Below are 15,449 nucleotides of genomic sequence, written 5' to 3' on the forward strand. Positions count from 1 at the left end.
AAAAAAAAAAAAAAAAAAAAAAAAAAGAAAAAGAAAAAAAAAAGTATAGTTAAAAAAAAAAAAACAAAGAAAGGAAAAGAAGAAGAAAAAAATTACTGTCCATTCTGGAAGCTGTACTGTGGCCCAGTGAGTCACATGGTATACCTCTTACTCCACACATCTTTACTTCTATTTATTGAAATGGATATTTAGTTTGATTCAAGACCTCTGGCCTCTGCTACCCTATCAATTCTGGGCCCTCACTGGGACTCCTCCTGAGTATCCTGTTGTGATCCTGTGTCATGGAGATCCTGTAGCTTTGGGTCTGCAGACCTGGACCCTTCACAGTCTCCAGCAGTTCACAGATGAGGTGGATGCTGAGGTTGGATAACTCATAGCCCTGGTTCTGGGCCTGGGTGGTAACTGGGCTGGTCAGCCTGTCAGCTTTCCCTCATCATCTCGAGGACCAGCTCTCCAGCACTGCCCCAGTTAGCTCACCCAATGCAGCAGCAGCAAGCTGCAGGACCTGTTCTCCTGCTCTCATGCCCTCAGGTCAGGCTCACAGTACTCACCATCAGGGACAGCCAAACTGTTTTCCCAGGTGAGGCTATGACCTGCTCTCTCTACAGTCAGTGGAGGACAAGGCCAGATCTTCGGAGCTCATGGCCTGGGGGACAGCTCTTCTGCCTGCTGAAGACAGCAAGGGGGAGGGCATATTCCCCACCCAATCCACCACATGGCATACAAGGGAGGGACAGGTCAGCTCTCCCACTCTTGTGGCCCCATGACCAGCTTTTCCCAATTGCTGTAGGTAGAGAGATGCGAGGGGTCTATCTCTCCCTTTCCCATGCCCCTAAGTGACAGACAGAAAGCTAACTCACTCTCTTTCACAGCTTCAGTACTGGCTCTCCTGCAGGGCCACCAAAAGGGACAACTCTCCTGTGCTGTCCACGACAGGCGCAGGGCCCATTCTCCTGAGTGCTGTAGTTGGTGAGGGACAGGACCAGTTGTTCCCAGTGCTATAGGCAGAGAGGGTGGGGCCAACTACATACAGCCCTATCTTATCTGGTTTGGTGACAACAGGAGCCACCACGGACCTCACCAGAGATCGCACTGCAGCAGGCCTGGCCCATCCTTTTGAGCATCATCAGCCAAGGAAATTAGAGGAGCAGTCTGCAGACCTGAGCCCATTTCACCCTGCTGTCCTGGGTCAGCTCCTCAGCTGCCAACTGCCTTCCCCCTGGGTCTCCATCACCCTCTCCTCCTTCCCTGAAGACAGAGTGGGCTGTCACTCAAGGTTCTCACAGGGCCCCAGTTGGCACTGGAGCAGCAACACTGCAGGGTCCTTCTCTCCCTGGTACAGCAGCTGAGCCGGGCTTTAGCCTGGGAGGATGAAGCAAGGGAGCAGAGGGCTGTGGAAGGGGAAGAAGCACGTGTCGGTACTGTCCACCCTCCACAGAGAGGCTGATTTTGTGTTTGTCTCCTTAGTTCTGGTGAGCTTAGTTCTGAACATGTTCTAGTGAATATGTTCACCAGAATGACAAGGAGTGTGATGATTTATGGCTAGGCCTTCCTTTCTGTTCCCTGGACACCGGAGTCTCTATGGATGCTGAGCCTGGAAAATCCAGGAGAATTTTCCACCATAGTCCTTGCCTTCCCTTTAAGAGCCCAACAGAACCAGAGAAGCCAGATATATGCAGGAGGAGTGGAGACATTTAATAAGAATAGGAAGGACATGGATCTTGTAGGAGGAGATGGGAGGCAGCCGTCCATCCACATGATGGGCTGACCTGTATCTCCCAGATCTTCTGAGGAGCACAAATGTAATAAAAGGAAGAAATATAGGACTGCCTACAAGACTTATGAGTCCAATAATGACATGAATGTTATTCAAATAGCCACATATTTTAATACGTTATTATTTTATTTATTATTTTTCTGAGACAGGGTTTCTCTGTGTAGTTTTTTACCTAGAAATGTCATAGCTTAGAATCTTAAGTGCTAAGTGATTTAAAGGCACAAAACAAAGTGCTGCTGGATAGTAAAAAAACTAGAGATTCACAATAGGACAGATTCAGACCACTAAATGAATCACAATGTTGGATGAGTGTACATAGGCTTGAGAGAGAGAAAAAATAGAGAAAATAAAGTTAATGCCCTTAAAAAAGTGGGGGGTAAAGTCTTTAAAGAGACAGAGTATAGATAGTTGTAAATTAAAATATAAATAAAAATAAGCCACGTAAAAATGGAAAATTCACAAAGAGTCTGGATTATGTACATTGTGTTTTCTTTAAAATTTTTAACTGTAAAGGAGCTAAGTACAGAGAGACATTTCATTAAATGGGCTGCCAAGTTAAACCAAAATGGATATCATAAGGGTATGACTTCAGAATTTGGGTCTAAGGATATGATGCTTTGGAGAGGGTCTTCTTTTGTTTTCACAGAGGATGAGACCCTGTGGATTGCGTCTATCCCAATATGGCATGATAGACCACGCCTCCTAAAAGGTTGCTGTGAACACCCTCAAAAAATTACTTCACTCACCTGCCAACTGAGATGACCCTGGTGTTATTCTTAAAAATGATTCCCCGGGGTGGGTTGGCGGAGCCCCCCATGAGAAAGCGGCTACAGGAGGGCACGCTTCCTTGGCCCACGGTGGCAGCAGGTAACAGACACGTAAACACAGGATATAGCCATAAGTATTTATTAAGGAAGCGGGAGAAAGAAAGACAGAGAAAAAAGATAAAAGGAGAGAGGAGAGATAAAAGAAGAGAGAGAGACAGAGAAAACGCGTGGGCACGCCAAGGAAGCAGAAAGAGGAAGGGTCCCAAGATGGCGATGGGCAGGTCAGAGGTTATGGGAATGGGCGTGGCTAGGGCAGGGACCAAAAGAATAACACCTGGCACACAGGTTATACCATGAAAGACCTAATTAACGACGCCCCCATTCAGCAGAAAGCAATCTGGAGAGAAAAAAACTGTGCCCATGTTCCCAAATATTGCTTATAAATGTTCTTTTACATTTAAAGGGGGATATGATATAGATATGAATAATTAGCATTGGTATGGGTTTTAAGGTCAATTCTGTTATATGTATATCTATTTCTGCTCTTGATTAAGGTATTGTGATTGTGTAGTTCATTTAAAAATGTAATGTATAATTAGGAAATATAGGTTCTTAGTGGATAATCATCAATATTAATCAAGCTTGTAGTCATGTTAGATTTTCTAGATATATAGAGATATATTTTAGTTAGATAGGCATTCTTCATATCTTTCAAAGACTGCAGAATATGGCATTTAAAGTTTTAATAACTCAGGGCTTTTCAGGACAATGAGACACGTCTGCTCCTGGCAGCACCAGCTACTTCAAGAGGAAGATGGGCATTGAAGAGGCTCCTTATGGAGTTTGATAGTCATTTGGGCAAGAAACTGCTCTTGCCTGGACTGTTTCATAAACTGGACACAAAGAACCCACAAAAAGAGGACTGCTAAACTTGCCTAAAGGCTAAAGATGAATGCCCCAATGGTACAAAAAAACTTTGGGTGACTGTCCAGACAGCGAGATGTCTCTGTCATTTCTAGAGTTTTGGACTTCTTGTTTGCTTATGTAATATTATATCCTTCTGGAGTCTTTGATGGAGTTGAAAAATGGTTAGTTATAATTATAGTTTTCCTTAGTTATTATAAAAGATCAAATAGATATAAGCATTGTAACTGTAATTCTTGCTTGATAACTGTTTTGTTATATGTAATTTTGCTATGTTTAAGTTAAATCTTTCTTTTTTGTTTAAACAGAAGAAGGGAAAATGATATGGGAGAGTCTTCTGTTTTGTGTTGATTTAATTGGTTAAATAAAAAAACTGCCTTGGCCCTGATAGGACAGAAAATTAGGTAGGCGGAGTAGACAGAACAGAATGCTGGAAGAAAGAAGCAGAGTCAGTCAGTTGCCATGATTCTCCTGCTCCAGACAGACGCAGGTTAAGATCTTTGCTGGTAAGCCAGCTCATGGGCTACACAGATTATTAGAAATGGGTTAAATTAATATGTAAGAGCTAGCCAATAAGAGGCTGGAACTAATGGGCCAAGCAATGTTTAAAAAAATACAGTTTCTGTGTAATTATTTCGGGTAAAGCTAGCCTGGTGGTGGGAAGCAGCCCTGGCGCACTTACAACAGAGGAGCATAAAGTAGTAAAAGGAGGAAGCATAGGACTGAGCACAGGTGATAATTCCATGGGTGAAAACACAAACAAATAGACTATGGTAGGGGGCACCTAGACTTGAACCAAGGACCTTTTGATCTGCAGTCAAATGTTCTACCCCTGACCTATGGCCTCTCCCAGAGAGAGATGTTTTATAATTGCCTTTCATCTTAATAGCCACACTCAACATTCCTAGAACTTAATGCTTCTTACTTGGCAAGACCAGCACTGCTGCCACCACAAACTCAGCCCACACAGGCCCCTCTCCAGTCCCCAGTGTCCCCAACTCCACCCTCTGTGGTCATGTCAGGACTGCCCCCTCACAAACACACCTCAGCCTGTGGGAACAGCACAGCTGGAGACAGGTGGACATAAGCTACTAAAAAGGACTTCAGATTTACATGTATGACTTCTTCAGTTATATACAAGTTCTCAGTGTGAAGAGACCCTGCCTGACTTCTCTGGGGAACTTGTGCCACCTGTCTGTGAAGACATCTCTTCAGCCCATGTTTGATCTGGTGTTAGCCCTGAGGATGGCTCCTGGGGAGATGGTGAAGATGTCTCTTCAGGCCTGAGTGGGTCATCCAGGAGATCCGAGAGCAGAGCAGGAGGACAGAGGGTCAGGGGATGCTGAAGCTGTGGACCCTACCTTGTCCTTCAGATCTGTCACAACTACACAAACTCATTGCCATGAGTTTATATAAAATATATGGCATGATTCAATTATTTTGAACTTATTATTTTAAAAGATTATTAAGAAAAAGACAACACCCCCTCTGAATTCTTCTCTTATTGCTCCTATCACTCAAAAGGGAGCCGTGCTCTAAAGGTCTAGCTGTCTCTTCTCTGCCTGTGCCCTTATGTAAACTACATACAGGGTAGCGTCAGTAACTGACTTGTGGATGGAGTATAATTTCCATGCCTTCCTCCATTCTCTCTTTCCCGTTACATTCATGCCCCAGCCTTCAGCTGGATGGCTGTCTGTGTTTCCATTACAATGACCTGTGAGCACTGTGTGTGGCTGACGTGTGTCATTCTAAACAGGATGAAGATGTATGGTAGGAGGATTATTTATTCTGAAATTAATGGTAGCCCTTATGTCTAAACTGTTTTGTTTCTTTTAAACATCTACATCTTCCACAAACCTTGAGTTCTGTGGGAAGTACTTTTCAGAGTAATTTTCCATAGATGGATCAACAGATAATGAACATTTCTATTTCTGGTTTCCAGGAGTGACCTGGGCTCCAGGGCTTGCCCCCAAAGGTCTGCTACACTGTAAAGACCCTGTGACTTCCTTCACCTTCACATGACCTGCTTCTGTTCATCATTTCTTCTGTGTGCAAGTCTCTCTTTCCATGATGCCAAGTTCTGGAATGTTTAACAAATTGACATTCCTTTTGGGAGATGAACCCCTTCTGTAAGATAGGAGTAAAATTTCTAGCCTTTGTATCAGGATAAGACCTAAATACTTCCCACACACTATACAGATGGTCTGCATATTTATTTTAAATTTTCTTCATAGAATAAAGTGGTGTTTTGATGAGAACAGCTACCATAGATTCTTATATTTGAACGGTTGGTCCCTACTCAATGAACTGTTTAGGAAAGATTACAAAGTATGACCTTCTTGGAAAACGTGTCCATAGGGAGAGGCTTTGTGGTTTCAAATTTCCATATCAGGTCCAGTCCTACTCTCTGCCTCCTGCTTGTGGATCAGATGTAAGCTGTCAGTTACTGCTCCAGTGCCATGCCTGCCTGCCTGCCTGCCTGCCTGCCAGCATGCTTCCCACCTTGATGATCATGGACTAACTCTCCAAAACTGTAAGATGCTCCCAATAAATGCTTTACAGTTTTCCATGACCGTGGTGTGACTTCATAGCAATAGAACAGTACAGTAACAAAGGTAGTAAAACAGTGATAACACAGAACACTAAGTGAGAAATTGATATCAGGGCCTGAGTTATTGCTATAACAGACTTGAACATGCTGCTTGTTGGAGGATTCTGGAAGATGTGGGGACTTTGGATTAGAAAGGCAGTTGAATGATGTAAGTGGAGATTAATTAATTAATTAGGCAATGCTAATAGGAACGTGGCAAACAGTAGTGCTCAGAGCAATGCATTGTAGAGGTTCAGATCAAACAGCTTATGAGAGGAGGAAAATTAGTACTCTCATATTTTGGCAAAGAATGTGGCCACTTTTTCCCTTGACCAAAATTCTGCCAGAGGCTAAAGTGAAGAGTCTTGAACTGATGTTGCTGGCAGAGGAGATTCCAGGACAGCTTAGTGTTGACTGTCACGTGGTTATTACTGATCACTCTCATGCAGATCTACAATGGAAAGGACCGAGACACGGAGGACGCGGCACAGACGCAAACATATTTTTTGATGGTCCAAGCTTGAAACAGTGAAGCCCACACTGAGAGCAGATCGTCCCACTACAACTAAATTAGGTTTTTGGTGGCTGGTCTGCAGAGTGGTAGGCCTTTTGTTGGTGAGGTCCCTGGCGAACGGGGAGCCTGGTCCTGTCCCTGAAGACCCTCCTGAGTGGTGAGAGTGTTCTTGACCTGCGGCGGGACCCAGGAAATGGAGCGGGGGCATTATCCGACCCCCTTTACTCCCCAGTCAGTCTGCGGGTGCTGATCCCCTCTGCTGGGGCTGCTCCTCCTCTGCTGCGACCTCTCTCTCCCTGGCCCATCCCAGCTTGTGCCCAGGGGCTTCCTTCCTTTTCCCTCCCTTTCGTAGGGCCGCAGGATCACCCAGTTCAGCCTGTTTGGACTCTGGGTCGGGTGCTCGGAGCAGAGGGCAGCGGGAGTTTCTTTGTTTTGGTGGCTGGCCTGCAGAGTGGTAGGCCTTTTGTTGGTGAGGTCCCTGGCGAATGGGGAGCGTGGTCCTGTTCCTGAAGACCCTTCTGAGTGGTGAGAGGGATCTTGGCCTGTGGTGGGAGCCAGGAAACAGAGCAGGGGCATTTTGTAAGCGGGGGCCCCTGGCCAGCAGGGAAATCTGATCCTGTTTTAAAAGACCCATTAGATAGCATCGGTAGGAGGAGATGGGCAGGTGCCAAGGCAAGAATTCACCCAACAATCTGAAAAAACAACATGAAAACACCAGAACTCAATGATCTTACAACAGAAGAACTTGAACACCCTAGCACAGAAGAAGTGGAAAAAATAGACTTTATGAAAGCAGTAGAGTTCCTTAAACAACATGTAAAAAATGTCCTTACAGAAATGGATGAGAAGTATAACAAAAAGTTTGAAGAAATGAATAAATACGTAAATGAGACCCTGGGAAACCATGAAAAAAACGATCAAACAGGTAATGGAAACAGTTCAAGAATTGAAAACTGAAATGGAAGCAAGGAAGAAAACACAAACTGAGGACCCACTGGATATAGAAAAATCTAGGTCAACGAGCAGAGACTACAGAAACAAGCATAATCAATAGAATACAAGAGATAGAAGGAATAATCTCAGATTCTGAGGACACCATAGAGAAAATAAACGCACTGATCAAAGAAAACAGCAAAGCCAACAAATTCTCATCACAAAACATGCAGGAAATATGGGACACAATAAAAAGACCAAACCTAAGAATAATAGAAATAGAAGAAGGAGAAGAATCACAGCTCAAAGGCCCAGAAAATATTTTTAACAAAATTATGGAAGAAAACTTTCCCAACATAAAGAAAGATGTTCCTTTGAATATTCAAGAAGCATACAGAACACCAAATAGACTAGATAAAAAAAAATCCCCTCGCCATATAATAATCAAAACACAAAACATACAGATTAAAGAAAGAATATTAAGATCTGCAAAGGGAAAAGGTCAAGTAAACCGATCAGACTTACACCTGACTTCTCTATGGAAACCATGAAAGCCAGAAGGTCCTAGATAGAGGTACTGCAGAAACTAAGAGACCATGGATGCAAGTCCAAACTACTATACCCAGCCAAGCTATCATTCACTATCAATGGAGAAAACAAAACATTCCAGGATAAGAACACATTTAAACAATACATAGCCACAAATCCAGCCTTACAGAAAGTAATAGAAGGAAAATCACAACCCAAGGAATCCAACATTGCCAACACTGCCTACAATAACTCAAGCATCTAGCGAATCTTCACCAGCACAACTCAAAGAAGGGAAACACACAAACTCTACTACCAAAAACAATAAGAATAACTGGAGTAAACAACCATTGGTCATTAATATCACTTAATATTAATGGACTCAATTCACCTATAAAAAGGCACAAGCTAAGAGATTGGATACGAAAACAGGATCCAATATTCTGCTGTTTACAAGAAACACATCTCAACCACAAAGACAGGCATCTACTCAGAGTAAAGGGCTGGGAAAAGGTTTTTCAAGCAAATGGCCCTAAGAAACAAGCAGGCATGGCAATAATAATTTCTAACAAAACTGATTTCAAACTAAAATCAATCAGAAGAGATCTAGATGGACATTTTATACTCATAACAGGAACAATTCATCAGGATGAAGTCTCAATCCTGAATATCTATGCCCCTAATATAAAAGCACCCACTTACGTAAAAGAAATATTACTAGAATTCAAGGCAGACATCAAACCACACACACTAGTAGTAGGAGACTTCAACACACCTCTCTCACCAATGAACAGGTCAATCAGACAGAAACCTAATAGAGAATTAAGAGAATTATTGGAGGTAATGAAGCAAATGGACTTAACAGACATCTATAGACTACTCCACCCAAATAGGAAAGAATATACCTTCTTCTCTGCAGCTCATGGAACCTTCTCGAAAATTGACCACATACTCGGTAACAAAGGAAACCTCCACAGATACAAAAAAACTCAGTGTTCAATTGTGTCTTATCAGATCACCACGGATTAAAGTTAGAGGGCAACAACACCCCCAAAAGCCAACAAACGCATGGAAACTGAACAGTCAACTACTGAACCACACCTGGGTCAAGGAAGAAATTAAGAAAGAAATTAAAGTCTTCCTTGAATTTAATGAAAATAAAGAGACAACATACTCAAACCTATGGGACACGATGAAAGCAGTGCAAAGAGGAAAGTTCATAGCACTAAGTGCACACTTAAAGAAAACGGAGAACACATACATTGGAGACTTAACAGCCCACCTGAAAGCTCTAGGGAAAAAAAGAAGCAGACGAGCCCAGGAGGAGTAGAAGACTGGAAATAATCAAACTAAGGGCTGGAATCAACAAAATAGAAACACAGAAAACAATCCAAAGAATCAATGAAACAAAAAGTTGGTTCTTGGAGAAAATCAACAAGATTGACAAACCCCTATCCAAACTAATTAAACGAAAGAGAACACGCAAATAAATAAGATCAGAAATGAAAAGGGGGACACAACCACAGACACAGAGGAAATTCAGAGAACCATTAGATCTTACTACAAAAGGCTGTATGCCACAAAACTGGAAAATGCAAAAGAAATGGACTTTTTTTTAGATAAATATCATATACCAAAGTTAAACCAAGACCAGGTGAACAATCTAAATAGACCTGTTAGTTGCGAAGAATTAGAAGCTTTATCAAAAACCTCCCTTCCAAAAAAGCCCAGGACCAGGTGGTTTCAATGCAGAATTCTACCAGAACTTCCAAGAAGAGCTAATACCTATACTACTTATTGTATTTCACAATATAGAAAGAGAAGAATCATTGCCAAATTCCTTTCATGAAGCTACAGTCACCCTGATACCAAAACCTCACAAAGACTTAACCAAGAAAGAGAATTACAGGCCAATCTTACTCATGAACATCGACGCAAAAATTCTCAATAAAATACTGGCAAACCGAATCCAAGAACACATTAGAAAAATTATCCATTATGATCAAGTAGGCTTCATCCCAGAGAAGCAGGGCTGGTTCAACATACGAAAATTAATCAATGTAATCCATCATATAAATAAACTGGAAAAAACATATGATCATTTCATTAGATGCTGAAAAAGCATTGGACAAAATTCAACACCCCTTTATGATAAAGGTCTTAGAGAGATTAGGGATACAAGGGTCATAGTAAATATAATAAAAGCTATTTACAGCAAGCCGACAGCCAACATTAAATTAAACGGAGAAAAACTCAAAGCCATCCCACTAAAATCAGGAACACGACAAGGCTGTCCACTCTCTCCATACCTCTTCAATATAGTGCTTGAAGTTTAGCAATAGCAATAAGACAACATAAGGGATCAGGGGGATTCGTACTGGAAAGGAAAAAGTTAAACTTTTGTTATTTGCAGATGATATGATAGTATACATAAGCGACCCCAAAAAATCTACCAAAGAACTCCTACAGCTGATAAACACCTTTAGTAATGTGGCAGGATACAAGATAAACTCCAAAAAATCAGTTGCCTTCCTATACACTAAGGATAAAGAAACAGAGAGGGAAATCAGAGAAGCATCACCTTTCACGATAGCCACAAAGAGCATAAAATATCTTGGGGTAACCCTGACCAAGGAAGTGAAAGATCTATTTGACAAGAACTTTAAGTCTTTGAAGAAAGAAATAGAAGAGGACACCAGAAAATGGAAGGATCTCCCTTGCTCTTGGATTGGGAGGATCAACATAGTAAAAATGGCAATTCTACCAAAAGCAATCTATAGATTCAATGCAATCCCCATCAAAATCCCATCAAAATTCTTCACAGATCTGGAGAAGACAATAATCAACTTTATATGGAAAAACAAAAAACCCAGGATAGCCAAAACAATCTTATACAATAAAGGAACGTCTGGAGGCATTACCATCCCTGACTTCAAACTCTATTACAGAGCTACAGTATTGAAAACAGCTTGGTATTGGCATAAAAACAGAGAAGTCGACCAATGGAATCGAATAGAAGACCCTGACTTTAACCCACAAACATATGAACACCTGATTTTCGATAAAGGAGCTAAAAGTATACAATGGAAAAAAGAGAGCATCTTCAACAAATTGTGCTGGCAAAACTGGATGTCAATCTGTAGAAGAATGAAAATAGACCCATATCTATCACCATGCACAAAACTCAAGTCCAAGTGGGTGAAAGACCTCAATATCAGTCCAAACACACTGAACCTGATTGAAGAGAAAGTGGGAAGTACTCTACAACACGTGGGCACAGGAGACCACTTCCTACGTATAACCCCAGCAGCACAGACAGTAAGGGCCTCATTGAATAAATGGGACCTCCTGAGACTGAGAAGCTTCTGTAAAGCAAAGGACACTGTCGCTAAGACAGAAAGGCAACCCACTGACTGGGAGAAGATCTTCACCAACCCCACAACTGACAAAGGTCTGATCTCCAAAATATATAAAGAACTCAAGAAACTAGACCGTAAAAGGCTAATCAACCCAATTATAAAATGGGGCACTGAGTTGAACAGAGATCTCTCAACAGAAGAAGTTCAAATGGCCAAAAGACACCTAAGGTCATGCTCAACTTCCTTAGCGATCAGGGAAATGCAAATCAAGACAACTTTAAGATACCATCTTACACCTGTCAGAATGGCGAAAATCAAAAACACCAATGATAGCCTTTGCTGGAGAGGTTGTGGAGAAAGGGGTACACTCATCCATTGCTGGTGGGAATGCAAACTTGTGCAACCACTCTGGAAAGCAGTGTGGAGGTTTCTCAGGAAATTTGGGATCAACCTACCCATGGACCCAGCAATACCACTCTTGGGAATATACCCAAGAGAGGCCTTATCACACAACAAAAGTATATGCTCTACTATGTTTATAGCAGCATTGTTTGTAATAGCCAGAACCTGGAAACAACCTAGATGCCCTTCAATTGAAGAATGGATGAAGAAAGTATGGAATATATACATATTAGAGTACTACTCAGCAGTAAAAAACAAGGACTTCTTGAAGTTTGCAGGCAAATGGATGGAAATAGAAAACACCATCCTGAGTGAGGTAAGCCAGACCCAAAAAGAGGAACATGGGATGTTCTCACTCATATTTGGTTTCTAGCCATAAATAAAGGACATTGAACCTATAATTCGGGTTCTTAGAGAAGCTAAATAAGAAGGAGAACCCAAAGAAAATCATATAGGCATCCTCCTGAATATTAAACTTCATCAGGCGATGAAAGGAGACAGAGACAGAGACCCACATTGGAGCACCGGACTGAAATCTCAAGGTCCAAATCAGGAGCAGAAGGAGAGAGAGCACAAGCAAGGAACTCAGGACCGCGAGGGGTGCACCCATACACTGAGACAATGGGGATGTTCTATCAGGAACTCACCAAGGCCAGCTGGCCTGGGTCTGAAAAAGCCTGGGTCAAAACTGGTCTCGCTGAACATAGCGGACAAGGAGGACTACTGAGACCTCAAGAACAATGGCAACGGGTTTTTGATTCTACTGGACCTATTGGTTTCGTGGGAGCCTAGGCAGTTTCGTGGATGCTCACCTTACTAGACCTGGATGGAGGTGGGTGGTCCTTGGACTTCCCACAGGGCAGAGAACCCTGATTGCTTTTTGGGCTGACGAGGGAGGGGGACTTGATTGGGGGAGGGGGAGGGAAAGGGGAGGCGGCGGTGGGGAAGAGACAGAAATCTTTAATAAATAAATAAATAAATTTAAAAAAAAGAAAAAATATTTTCAGTAAATCTTTGATAATTACATATACTGTATTTTGATCAATCCACCTTCAGCTCCCTCTTTTAACTCCTCCCCCACCCCTGTACACTCCCAGGTTCAGGTCCTCTGATTTTCTCTATACCATGCTTCTGGGTGTGGAGCCGTCCACTGGAATACTGTTGGCATACCACAAGCCACACCCTTAAAGAAAGTGGTTTTCTCTCCCACATAAACCATCAATTGCTTAAGACCCAGCCTTTTGAGATTGGCTCTTACAGGTGGGAGAGTGGATGAGCTGAATGCAGGCTTCCATGCATTAGTGCTTCCGTCACAGCCGTGAACTAGGATAGGAGGGTGCTGGCATGAGGAGGTGGCAGACAGGTGTGCAGCTGGCACAGGGCTGGGACTCACAGGAGAAAGCAGATGAGAACAGAGTACTAGCAAGTACACATGTCAGGGAGTGGCCATACAGGTTCAGAGATGATTATTAGATAAACATAAGCAGAGGGGGGCATAGCTCAGGGGTAGAGCATTTGACTGCAGATCAAGAGGTCCCCGGTTCAAATCCGGGTGCCCCCTTCCTGTGTCTCTTTTAGATACACGAGACCAAATCTGATATTGATTAACACAGAGGCAACTGATATACTGTGTTCCCCTGTGCTCTGTGTTCTGCTCAGGACTGGTCTCTGTTCTCTTCTCTGAGAGGAGCTAGGAATGAAACTGTAGGGAAATGTATTACAGCTCTGGATTGCAGGGATATCCTGACTTATCAGGAAGCTAGGTTATACTTAGAGCCGCAATAGGACAGCTCAGCCCTGGAAGACTGGTGTCCTGACTATTGGGAAGCCAGGCTACCTGAAGCTGGGTTGCAGGGGGAATGTGTCCCCTCAGGAGTCACCAATCCTGCTCTGTTCCTGCAGAGCCACTACAGCTAAACTCTGTTCCCGATAAGGGAACATCCTAGCAAAGCTATCTGCTTCTTCTCTGGCTTCTTCTATGGCCCAAGATATTACATCTTTTGCTAACATTCTGCTACAGGAGAAACCCTTGAAAAAAATGTAGCAATCTCTAGCTCCACTAAATAGTTGTTACTTTTTCTGCTTGGCCTTGCTCACCCTACCCCATGAGGAACATACTAGTAGGATTCTTCTGTTCTGCTCAGCCTTGCTCAGGTCCCCTAAGGGAGCATCTCAGCAAGGTTTCTCAGCTCAGTCCCTTCAGGGACGTCCCAGCCAGGTTCTTCTATTCTGTGCTGGAAAATGAAGATTGTCACCCAAGACTCTTTTGAGAAAGAGATTTATTTGGGAAGGAGGAGTCCAGGAGACTGGCTGCCTCTGTCAGCAGGGATAAATGGAGGCCCTTAACTGAACAGGCAGAGAGGCTTATATAGGGCTTCTTAGGGGTAGAGTTTCCCCAGGGAGCAGTTTTATTGGTTAGTTTTTCCCTGCTCAGGGATTGCTTAGTTTAGTTGGTCAGGGGCAGAGATGGCTCTAATTTTATGGCCAAAGTGTGATTCTTTCACTGGTCCGTTTTAGCCTTTTGATGCTAATCTTATGGCCATGGCAGATTTCTTTATTTGGCTCTGATTCTAGGAGCAAGGTGTGTTTCTTTAGCACTGATTTCAGAGTCAGGGCAGGTTTCATTGATTGGCTCTGGGTTCAGAATCAGGGTGCTCAGTGATTGGTTTGTTCACTGTGCCAGTTGTACCTTTTACCCTACAGAGACCATTCCAGGTAGCACACACAATGTGACACAGGCTGGTCTCCAAGGATCTGGAAGTTTCCCTCACTGCAGGGAGTCCGCATAGAAGAGTCCTAGGAAGGTTCTTCCTCGGACAACTTTCCCGAGTCACAGCTGAGCCCCCAGAAAGGGCGCTCCTTATATGATGGTCCCCCAGCCTGTGCTTTGATTCCTGCTACTCCTGAGGAAAGACTGGGATCAGAGATTTGTCTCCAATTGAGACTAAAACTCTGACGAAAAGAAAAATGACTGACTCTTTTTGTGCCCTAAACATGGCTGATAGTGACCACAACAAAGAAAGTGCTGTGGTGTTTGTTGAGTGAAAAAAGGATGATGTGAAATAAAGGGCACCCTCCTCATATCTTAGAGATCAGGTAAAATTCTTTCCAGGCAAAAGATTTGCACCATTGAAAACTCAGAACCATCACTTCTTGCCTTGGCCACTTAAGATAAATTAGGAGTGTACTTAAGGAAAATACGAGTTAAGAGTCCTTTCCAGGGCCAAAGCTGAGTCTTTAACACACTTGAGAGAGAGGGCATTGAAATGGGCTGACTAATGTTGGAGAGGAGGAGGTGGAGGGCTGACTTAAGTAAAACTCTTGCCAGGTCAAGATCAAAAGGAGGAACCAGTAGATCTTGAACATACAGGAAGCCTAGATGTGGTGCCAAGGTTGAAGAGGTGCCAATGGCATGTTTCCTTCCCTATAAGTGGGGGTATAGCTCAGGGGTAGAGCATTTGACTGCAGATCAAGAGGTCCCTGGTTCAAATCCAGGTGCCCCCTTGCTTAAATATGATTTTGGTAGTTAACCTACCACATTCACCTTGGGGAGGACCTCAGCGTAGATAAAAGGTCTCCATTAGGTGCGAGGTCTTTAATAAACTCCAGAACCTCTCTCTCTCTCTCTCTCTCTCTCTCTCTCTCTCTCTCTCTC

At 43.1% G+C, this 15,449-nt stretch overlaps 2 non-coding genes across 2 annotated transcripts; both read left to right on the forward strand.

Annotated features, from left to right (window-relative positions):
* Nucleotides 1-13,283: 13,283 nt before the first annotated feature.
* Trnac-gca (transfer RNA cysteine (anticodon GCA)) lies at nt 13,284-13,355 on the forward strand. Its single transcript has one exon. It is a non-coding gene; the product is annotated as a tRNA-Cys (tRNA).
* Nucleotides 13,356-15,226: 1,871 nt separating this feature from the next.
* Nucleotides 15,227-15,298, forward strand: Trnac-gca (transfer RNA cysteine (anticodon GCA)). The gene has a single exon. It is a non-coding gene; the product is annotated as a tRNA-Cys (tRNA).
* The last annotated feature ends 151 nt before the right edge of the window (nt 15,299-15,449 follow it).

This window comes from Alexandromys fortis, unplaced genomic scaffold (assembly GCF_014885135.2).
Source record: "Alexandromys fortis isolate MF-2015 unplaced genomic scaffold, M_Fortis_MF-2015_v1.1 scaffold_177, whole genome shotgun sequence".
NCBI lineage: Eukaryota > Metazoa > Chordata > Mammalia > Rodentia > Cricetidae > Alexandromys > Alexandromys fortis.